At 41.0% G+C, this 11,255-nt stretch overlaps 1 pseudogene; it reads right to left on the reverse strand.

Moving 5' to 3' along the window:
- Nucleotides 1–1,755: 1,755 nt before the first annotated feature.
- Nucleotides 1,756–3,238, reverse strand: LOC146303929 (neurexin-2 pseudogene; annotated as a pseudogene).
- Nucleotides 3,239–11,255: the final 8,017 nt, after the last annotated feature.

Here is an 11,255-nt window from a genome sequence, read left to right on the forward strand (position 1 = left end):
GATGAAGAGAAACAGAGAGATGGATGAACGTAAAAGAGAGGAAAACCATAGATATGGAAATGGGATGTGTCAGTGAAGGAGGGAGCCAGAGGTGTAAAACAGAACAGAGTTTGACATGAGCTGACAGCACAGGAGCACATCCCATGAGCAAATGAAGGCAAGAGCAGGGTGTATGCCAGAGACAATAGGCTTGGATGGAGAGACAGAAAGAATGAAAGAAAGAAGACAGAGGAAATGAATGACAAAAAAACTGAAGAAAGCCTGTTGAAAAGCAGACCTAAAGTGTGTGATTTTGCATTTGAAATATTCGGTTGAGATATTCAGCACCTTTGATGTTAAGCATTGTTTTTTTTTTAATCCCAGCCACATTCAAAGTAGCACCTGTACCATGTCTAAAACTTGTATGAGTCACATAATCCCTAAGAAAGTGTTATTTTTTCCTGAAAAAAAAAAAAAAAATCTTCCAGGTAAAGAAACTTGACTGTTTTGGACTATTCAAGCAATAAAGGACCGAAAATGGTAAAATTCCTGCCTCAATTTGCCTTTTCAGAAAGCACCCCAGCCCTTCTCCTTCTTAGCCCACATGGGGTCACACCTCAATGATTACACCCTTTGAGAGCACAAAACATGCAACTGCCTCACAAGTCAGTCAGTCAGTCACACTTGTGACTTCACTACAAAAAACTTAACAAAGGTTGTATAATTATACACATCAGAACTGTAGACATCATGTTATTATGCAGAGCCTCTCATAGCACTGACCCCTTAGGCTGGCTTTACACAGTGGAACTTTAATGCAACTTAAGTTGGTGGAAACTTAAGTGAAACTACGTAGAAATTGAGTTGAATGATATAAAGCACTCTGCAATGTCTGAAATTTGCTTAACAATAGCAAAAAACTCAGCTTTGTGAAACTACTTTCACACAACAGCCAATCAAAATGCTGAGAACATGTTAGATGATGACTTCAAACTATGATACGATGATGATCTTTTAGATGCTTCCGAAGGAGATTATTGCTATAGACTTCATACAAGGTTGGTAACGCTGTCAACAAACAAATGTGAGCAAGGCAAACTTCATTTACATTGCAGGTGACCAATGTTACTGCTAGCTAAGTTATAGCTATGCTTTCATGCTCATGGTGAAAATCAGAGCCTTTATCTAAAATACAATCACATCAAGCTACAAATATATAATACTGATGTCAGAAGGTGGCAACGAAGAGCTACTCATATATTCATTCATTCATTCATTTGTTTATTTTCCTCAAATCAAAGGGTGAATGCACATACTGGAGGCTCACTGGATCAAGCTCCTTGAATAGTGGGTAACGATCCATTGCTGTCTCTTTTGAGTAGCCAGTAGGTCGTAATTTTTCCTCCAACAAATGAATAAGCATTAATGCACCAACAGCTCTCCTATTCTCCAGGAGAGCCTATGAAACAAAGTAGCCAGATACAAAGATGCAAAATTGTACCTCAAATGACACTTTGCATGTGATATAATCTAGTGAGAGAACAATAAGTTTCACAGTGTAAAGGCAGCCTTTACTACCTAATGACCAAAAACCCAAGGGCCAAATCTCCAACATTTTATGAACTAGGGTTTCAGAGTAACCAATTAAACAGTAGATATCTTTACCTACAACAGATTAATGTTAGCTGTATCATGTCAAGGAAGAACACAAGAGTAGTGCACAAGAACAATGCAATAAAATCAGGACAGAGCTGGCACAGTATGATGGTTCCTTACCTTCCTTGCAGTACTTTCCCTTGAAGCGGGTGTGGGTGCAGTCACAGTGAACTTCTCCATACTGAATAGAGCAAAATCCTCCATTGAAGCATGGGTTCTGTTTGGTGCAGAGGTACTCCAGGTCACTCTGAATCCCCTGGCTATTTAACAAAGTAGGAGGCATCTCTCCGACCTTGAGATTGGAGATCAAACCCTGGAAAGGCGGCTCGTACTTCACTGTGCTTGATGTCAGAGCAGAGAGGCGCACATCAGGCGGGATCCCACCCACAAACAGGTCACTGACAACAGCCATCTCCTTCCTCTTGGACTTGACCTCAGCCACTTTTGTCTCACCATCTACCATCAGCAGGGTCTCACGGAAGTTGCGGGTAAGCAAGACCATGTGCCAGCGGTCATCATTCACCCGTGTTTCCATGTGCAAAGTGGCCGGCTCGGCACAGTGGATAGCAAAGCGCAGCTGGAGGCGCCCGCCAGCGATCAGCAGCTCCAAGAAGTCACAGTTGCCACCATCATCCAGGTAGAGTACTAAGGCTTTGCTGATGTTGGTCTTGAGACTGAAGCTCAGCTCACCCACTGATCCAGCTTCCCAACGTCCATAACGTGCCCACTGGCCGGGTGCACCGCCAAATTCCAGCATCTTCACTGTAGTGAACAGGCTGAAGAGGGCCAGAGGCCACAGGGGCCAACACAGGAATCTTAACCCCCTCGTCATGCTCAAAGTTCCCAAGTTGCCCCTTCTCTACTCGTTGCCTGAAAGGTCTGAATGAACCACAGAGGTAAAATTTAACTTCACTGTGGTAATTTCAAATGTAAACAACAATTACTATATATCACTTAACTGGGATATAAAGCTCACTGAGTAAAGTAATCCTCAGAGAGGCCCTACTCCAATTTTCCTGACAAATCAGCGTTTTTTTTCCTCTTCTCTCTGATGCTCTAATTCTTGTCCTTATCCTGACTCTCTCCTTCGTCTCTCCATCAGTTGGTGCCTCTGGGACTTGGAGGAAAGGAATGAGGAATAGCGGGAGAGTAAAAGAGGGGAGAATATGATAATTTCAACACAGCCGTTTTCTTCAAAAGCCTATTGGTCTATCCTGGACCGAAAATAGAATCTTCCGTCTCTAGAATCCAGATCTCGGTGCAATTTCCAGGAAATTTGAGCTGCCGCCAAAAGCTCGGGGGTAAAAGTTATCCGATTGTGATCTTTCTTTAAGGGGAGCACAAGCAGAATAAAATGAGTAAAAGAGTGAGGGAGCGTGGAGTAGACGGGTCTCAGAGCTTGCTGGTGTCTGTTGGAGCGCACAATGCATTCATGGTTTCAGCGTAAACCCATTCTTCTCCCAAGACTTACAGACCATGAAGCTTTACTCAGGTATGGGTCCCATCTTTATGGTGACAAGTGGGGATCTGAAAGAAACACACAAAAACAATTATAAGTTACATGAAAAAATATTCCTGTGCATTTCATGTCCGAAATAAATATGAAAATAACTAAAAAAAAATAAAATAAATAACTCATTCTCAGTAAAGTTAATCAGCATTTATTCTGTTGATAGCCTTGGAAGATTTTTTTTTCTTTCTACATGTTATCTAGTTTCTTTTATCTTTCATCTACTTCATCTACTACTCTAGATTGCCTTTGCCTGCAGTTTTAGACACCATGTGCTATATATAAAAATCCCTATGCTCTTTTCAGTTGAAAGCTGACACTTCAAAAAAAAAAAAAAAAAAAAAAAAAAAAAAAGTTTGTCTTAAACCAGGCAATAAATAAGCTTTCTGTGTTTTTGCATGGCTCCTTATTTCCCACAGGGGCCTGGGCAATAAGTTTGTATTCCATCCACTCCCTTTCAGTAATGTCAATTGATATGTCAAGCGATGTATTGAACATAATGGTTTCATATGTACTAAAGAGAGCTGCCATCCATCCAGACTTTTCTGCCAGTTAGTTAAAAAGTACATTGGATAAATCACACATTTCAGTGTGGTGCTCACACACTACGGACATGTATATTCAAACACACACATCATTAAATCAAATGCGATTCAGAGTGGAGTGCTGCAGAGTCAATAGCTATCTGAATAGCAGGTCTTGACCCCGGGGCTCGGCCTAATCCCGAGCCATTATTTCTTGAGTGCGATCTAATTTCCATCAGACAGTCTACAATTAAAGCCAGGCTCGCCACTGCTCATGCCCCCCTGTGCTATCCTGCCTGGCTTCAAAGTGACAACAGTGATGACGCGAGCATACAAGCAGGGGAGGGAGTAGGAGAAATGTAGGAGAAAGTCAGACAAAGAGAGAGAAAAAGAAAAGCTGCATAATCATGATCTCAGAGGGGCAAGGCTTAACGTCAGTGGAGGAAGATGAGGACAGAGGGGACAGACAGAGCTGTGAGAAACAGAGGAGGAAAGAAGACAGGGCTATTTTTCTCTGGTAACGTTCATATTGGCAAGCAAGAGAAAGTAATGCTGTTTTCAGATGGAACTAGTGAGGCTGTACTCTCAAAATTCTAAGCACAGTATACATCATGCTTGGCATTCAAGTGTTTTAGGTTGGGATAAAATTTGCAACTGACAGAAAAAAATACAAAAATACAAAAAACAACAACAACAACAAAAAAAAAAACTACCCACGATTCACAGGCTGTGACATTTTTAAAAACCTCATCATATATCACAACCAGCTGAGCAAACTGAAGAAAATCAAACATCACAATATTTTTGACCACATACCTCAATATCAATATTGCAGCAAAACTGTAGGGATGACTACTGGGGCATGACACAAAATACTGACAAATTTTTAAACCATTAATCATCAGTAATGTGTGTATAATGACTTAGTGGGTGAAGGCAAATAATAGGCAGCTTGAACAGGCTGGTAAGTTCAGAAAATCACATCACTTTAAAACCAGGAAAAGACAACATTTGTGCCATATCATAATATAACAATGTCCAACAAACCTAAGACAATATCTATTTGTTTTATATCACAATATTATATAATATTGATAAATTGCCCAGCCCTGGCACAACTGTCGAATGATATACATATAAACACATTTGATGGCCTCATAGTTAATGATATGGGTAAAACTGTCTGCTTGCTGCTTGATTCTTACTAGGCACATAACCCAGACCATTCCAACAAAATCAAATATCTATGTGTATGTTTTCTAGTCTTAGCTACAGAGGGCTTTGATGGCAAACAGCTCAATCTGCAATCCTACACTGTCAAAAAATGATTAGCATTCTCACTTTTGTGAATATCATCACATTGGTGGTAACAAGGCACAAAGGTAGACTGCAGCAGTGTGTGTCTGTGGCAATTCAATTAGATTTCGATTCGTACAGAACAGATTGCAAACACAAAAGGAAAATAAACACTGGCTTCCTTGCTCTTTTGTTTTCCTCTCTAAATTTCAGCTGGAGATGTGATCTACTGTCTGAGTTTAGTGAACGTCATCCTGCCTGAGGTTTTTGTGTTTCTGACATCAAAAGGAGGACCAAAGCCTTAAGTGTTATTCCCACTCTTTTCACAATCCTATGTGTGTACGTCTTGGCCTAAGAACATGTGACTTACTGTATGTCAGACTGCTGTTAAATGTGAGATGCTGTCAGACAAAATGTCTTCCAATATGCGGCAGGCACAACATGCCTTCAGGAGTGATAAAACCGGGGCTGGTTTATTTTGGTCTCTGAGTGACAGAGCCCAATCTGCATGTTTGCACACGTTCTTCTCTCATTTGCACACACACGTATGCTACTGTAAATTGACAGGCTCGATTCCCTGGATTAATTAACAACAGTTGTGAGAAGAAACACGCATCCTGTTCATACAACAGGCATGCTCACATACACATCTGGATGTGCTGTATATTTGAATGGGCGGTATAATTGTAGTGAATCAAAAAATTTCCACTAATATACTGTATACATATACTGCATCATGAGCAAACAGCCTGCTGTTTTATACACATGTAACCCCCTCCTCAGCAGATCATGACATTGTTCTAATTGCCATTATGAACATCAACAAAAACATGATAAAACCCCTGAACACTTTGGAACCAAAAGAATTGCATTTTGAGAACAATTTGAGAGCTTACACTTGTTTAATCAACCATTCTTTTAATCACATCTGTGTCCCTTATGGGTAAATAGATTTGGAATATTCCCTGGCCAAATTGAATATTCATTGAGTTATTTCTGTATGGCTGGGGACTCTCCACCACTACAGACAGAGCCATTGTTTCCTGCTCCCTTCGCAATGTTGTTTTTATGAATGTTTACTATGTTGAGCTCCAGCGTATCCTCCATGCATTGTATTGCTAGTTATTAGGGGGTATTGGCGGGCTCGCCTGATGGTACTATTAAATCCCAAGGACACTGAGGAAACATAACAAGCCTCAAGAGATAACTGGAGCTCCGAGGGTTGTGCTGCGTGTGTGTGTGTGGTTGTGATTGATTCTAGTTGCGTGTGCAGCTGTCTACATTCAGCAAAGCAACTGTCCTTGTGTGACAGCGCAGTGTTCATCTGGACTCTGTATACTCAGTGCTACTTTGTGTGTGTCTATATTTATGCCTGCATTTGGGATTATGATTTTTGTCACAGTTGTAGTCCACAATGTCTCCTCTACAGAATTTGGCCACAGCATTGTTTTACAAATGACACGTACAATCCAGTTTCAGTCCAGTTTCAATCCAAAAATAACATGTTTGCCATTTTTTTCCCCAACCAATAGCGTGACATCCATCTGCCTCAATTCTTCCCTCAAGAAAAAGGACAGCTTCTCTCTCGCTCACAGTGCTTGGCTGTGCTGCAGCAGAGCTGGGAAACTTGACTAAAAGAGCAATCTGTACCCAGCCTCATACACCCTGACCCGACTTCTTGTCCAAGTGAAGCTCTGCAACCCTCCGGATAGCTGCACGGTCATGTGAGCCACCACCGACCCATTTCCTCTCACATCATCCCACAGGGAATTTTGGCACGATCTTGACAGAAACTGCTGCAACTGTTTAAGAGTCTTTGGCTACATCCACACTGCAGTGGCAACTGTCCCATTTATTAGTTTTATTTTCTCAAAGACTGGATGTTAACGAATCTTAGACAGCAAAAGACCTTGCCTTAGGTTTTTTTTTTCATTAGGGTAGCACAAAATTGTCTATCCTGAAAGCTCTAATTGGAAGTACAACAAAAGAGTGCTGCAGAAATAAGTCCTAAATCCCTGCAATGATTTGGCATATATTTGCACCTCCAGTTCCCTTGTATCGAAGTTAATGGGAGTTTTTGGTTAGACGCCTGAAATAAGGTCTGATTAACAAAAGCCTATGAGATTTTCATGTTTTGTTCCACAACATAAAATACACAAGTAAATACCCCCCTTGTAAAGTTTGAAGCTTTCACACATACTTTAAAAAGCTGGTTGCTAGCAAGTAGCTAATAAGAGATTACAGTGGTTGTTGGGGACATTAAATTGTCATCACCCAAGACATGAATCACTTGGTAAAATAACAGTCCTCAATGCAACCATGGTGTAATTCATTCATAGCCAAACATTAGCTTTTTACATCTGGCGATTGCATTTACACTTCCAATAATAATAAAAGCAGGGTTCATTAGTGAAGATTATCTTGCCGAAGAAGACATGCAGTAGCAAAGCACCTATCCTAAAGCCGATGGCTTTTGTCAAGGAAACAAGAAATTCTAACTTTCAGGTTGGCCTACAAAAATACATCATTCCCCGCAGCACTCTCCTGCCATGATAATAAGTTAACGTTCAATAATTTGAGCCAGTCGTCATGGATTCCATGCCTAAAGCAGCTTAGGTAAGCTAGCATTGCACTAAAGTTTATGCCATTGTTAGACTAAGACCAAGTCTTGATTTGTTAGATTAGCCAAGATCATTATGCTCTGTCAACTATCATTTACATTTTCAAATTCTTCTTTAAAAAAATACGGTAACAAGTGTGCAGCAGACTAGGCTGTGTTGTCTTCTATGTGTTTCTTTTTCACACGTGCCAGATGCTGCCAGTTGGTGGGGATGGAGGAAAAAAAGACACTGGGACAATCTTAGACTCTGCCTTTGAATTATATTATTGAAACCGAAAGCTCATTTCAATCAAATTTTTGACGTTGAAATTGTGACACCTCTATATGAGACGGTGTGTTTTACATGTTAAAGTAAGTGCAAACACTTTTAAAACAAAATAGTGAATTGTAATCTAAAATGGGCATGGAGGACTTAAGAGAGAGTGTAACTTATATATGTGTACATGTTCCCTTGTGTGAGCTTGGGTGAGTTTTGGGGCATTTGTACTGTGTTTATTGTTTGAGTTTTTGTAGTGTGCGGACATTTGCAGTATTCCTTGGCATTAATGTGTGTGTTTGGGTGTTTAATCCGTCTCTTGCAGAGCTCCGCCTTGGCCCAAGGTCTCCATATTCCCCACAGATGAGACTACACCTGTTGTGTAAAGCTGTGCCAGGCTTTCATCTTCCTTCTTACGCAAACACTCAGCTCATAGACAATGAGGTGAAGTCTGGTTTGAATACTTCACTGCCCACCAGTGCTACACAGAGTTCAGTGTTGCGCAGTTTGTTTGTTTTTTTTATCCGCGTAAGGGACAACATCTTATTTAGAATTGTAAATATGACACTGAAACACTTTTCAAGTGCAATAAAAACAGCTGAAGCAAATGAAATATTTATACAGTACAATAATCTAGACAAAGGATAATAGAGGTGTAGCTCACACAAATATTTACACATGCAAATAATTTTCCCATGTACAAATATACCTATGCATGCATTATACACACAGTTTCCACATGCAAACAAGCAGACACATACACACACACATATCCTGGTCAGGCAGGAGCCATTAATCCTGGCCTGTGAGAAGCTCAGCAGTGGACCATCCGTCAGCATGAGACTGCTGCTGCCGCTGCTGTGCTCTAATTAACCAGAGAGGCACGCTGAGCCACTTTTAATATTCCTGGTCAAGACGGAGAACGAGGATTAAAAAAAAAAAAAGAACTGGTAGGAGAGCGAGTTGCTAAGAGAAACATGGGAAGAGAAGACTGTTGCCAATACATTTCAAATATTGAAGATAAAGAGAGTAAGATGGGGAGGGGAGATAAGAGGAAGATTTGGAAGTCAGTCAAACTATAAATGCAATGATTGTGTGTTTCCGTTTATATTCTTGCAAAACCAGGGAAAGCACAAAAAGCAGCAAGATTTTCTTTTTTTCCCAAATTAGTCCATATGGGTCTTAGGGCAGAGGTTTTCTAAGTGGGAAGCCAGCCTCCCCAGGGGGCTTAGTAAATGGAAATGAAAAAAATATTACATTAGATATTACATTAGTTATCAAAAGGAGATCACAATGAATAGCCTAAATGTGTGTGATTTGGTTAGAGAGATAGTTCAGGGGAACAGTATCGGGTAATATTACGATTCTTCTCACTTTACCAGATTCAGAAACTCATAAATGCCCTTGAACAGACCTTTTACTATGTATTTGGTGTAGTCTGAACTTATGTCAAACAGCAATATTCGGCTATCTTGCCTCAATTATTGAACATCTATGAGATCAAATAATGTAATAATGACAAAGACATAAACCTCCAGGAATTGTGTGAAACTAATCAAGTAAACTAATGGGGCAATTTTCCAGAAGTAAAGTCAGTGGGTAAAGTCAGTGTGGCCTGATATCAACTATGTAATTTTCAATAATGTAAGCAACTAAGTAAAATTTTATGATTCAAAATTACTACTAATATTAGCTCAATATTATACATATTTCATGAATCAGAAGTGTTGACATTTACAGTCTGTGCCACCATCTTAATGTGACGTCACATTTTTAAGTAGAGATAACTGTGTTATACTCTGGAGGGCTGTAGTGCATCTTTCCTACTAAAAAGCCGAACTTTGTGACTGTCTGGTAACACTTGAATGCAGCTCTAGGATGAAGAGACAGACTTATCACTCAGAAAATGGAGAGAGGGAGGAATTACAAAAAGAAATCAAGGAGACAGCATCTTAAAGCTGGATGCAAACCCCCCCCTCCACACTAATCAGTATGACGGAAGCCATGCTGCACGACACAGTCCTCCAGTCATGTGAACTGTGTGAGCTAACACAGAGGTGAGTGGTCCTTTATTCTACATCAGACTACTGCCTTTGATCAGCCTCGTCAGCTGTAAGCCGCTAGTGACTAGCTCTGGCTGTTAGTGCTAACTGCATTTAGCCCTGATGAGGAGATGCTAATGAAACAGATCAAGGGCTTTAGCCTTGCTGTTAGCTCTGTAACAGCCAGATTAATAATGACTTTAGCGGGACTCCTTGTTGCTCTTTTTGTCGTGACACCTTGACAGGGTGAATCGTGGGGAGTAAATGAATTTGCTCTGCAAGCTGAAATGTTGTGAGGGTGAGTAGAGAAGGCAGTCATACAGGGTGAGTTTGTGAACAGTATAAAAGGGATGTAGTGAAAGATCAGTGAGAGACCACACATAACCACATACTGTAGATATATTCTGTGGCTTTGTTCAGACCTTCCTTGGTTCTGCAGTAACAAGTCACCCAAATTTCTCCTTCATCCAGCCAATCAATAACCAGTGGCTAGAAATAATGAAGGGGAGACTCTGTGGGAGAAGTTGCTGTCAACTAGCCTGGCTAGTCAGGAGATCAATTACAGACACGAGACACAGTGGACTTGCCTCTGTGGACAGCAGCACTGACAGACAGCCTCACACACACAAAAAGAAGTCACGCAAATGACAGAAATGGACACATGAAGGCACACAGAGCCTCACATGCTGCATCATGTAAGCCAATGACAGCAAAGGCAGACCTCTCAGTATTAGCAAGTCACTCAAAAAGACATTATTACATCCCTTATCAAGCAACAAAATGGCAGACAAAGGGAGAAAGTGGAAGGGGGGGGGGTAGAGATTTAGCATGACAGATATAAATGACGAAAAAACAGAAAGAGAACGTCAGTGACACTTAGCCCGCAATGCTACTTGAGATGCAATCATGCAGCAACACATGCACTCACACGCATATCATACTCCACACAACGGCAGCATTAGATGTGCGTGCCATCAGCCAGCCTCATCATGCTGCAGTGTAACGTACCAGTCATGTTGTGAGACAGAGGGAGAAAAAGACTGACAGAGACTTTTTGCACACATACTATAACATTAGCAAATGGCTGCCTGCTCATCCACGCTCTAAAGACCTCTTTCGCTTGTCCTTCTATCCTCCTTTTTACTCCCCGTTTGACACTAACCTCCTCATAATGCCTCTCATTTCCCATCAAGGCTCCCCTTCCTCACACTCCCTCCCTCTTAACTCACCCCCTCTCAGTTTATCCAGCCATCCATCACCATCCCACTTTGGTTCCTCCTACTTCCAACTTTTCAGAAGCATGCGAGCTCACAGACTACAGGTATGGCCAGTGTTGGAAGTGTAAATCGCAATCACTTCAACCGGCATGCAT

This window comes from Lutjanus erythropterus, unplaced genomic scaffold (genome assembly GCF_056507025.1).
Source record: "Lutjanus erythropterus isolate fLutEry1 unplaced genomic scaffold, fLutEry1.hap2 Scaffold_209, whole genome shotgun sequence".
NCBI classification, from domain to species: Eukaryota; Metazoa; Chordata; class Actinopteri; order Lutjaniformes; family Lutjanidae; genus Lutjanus; species Lutjanus erythropterus.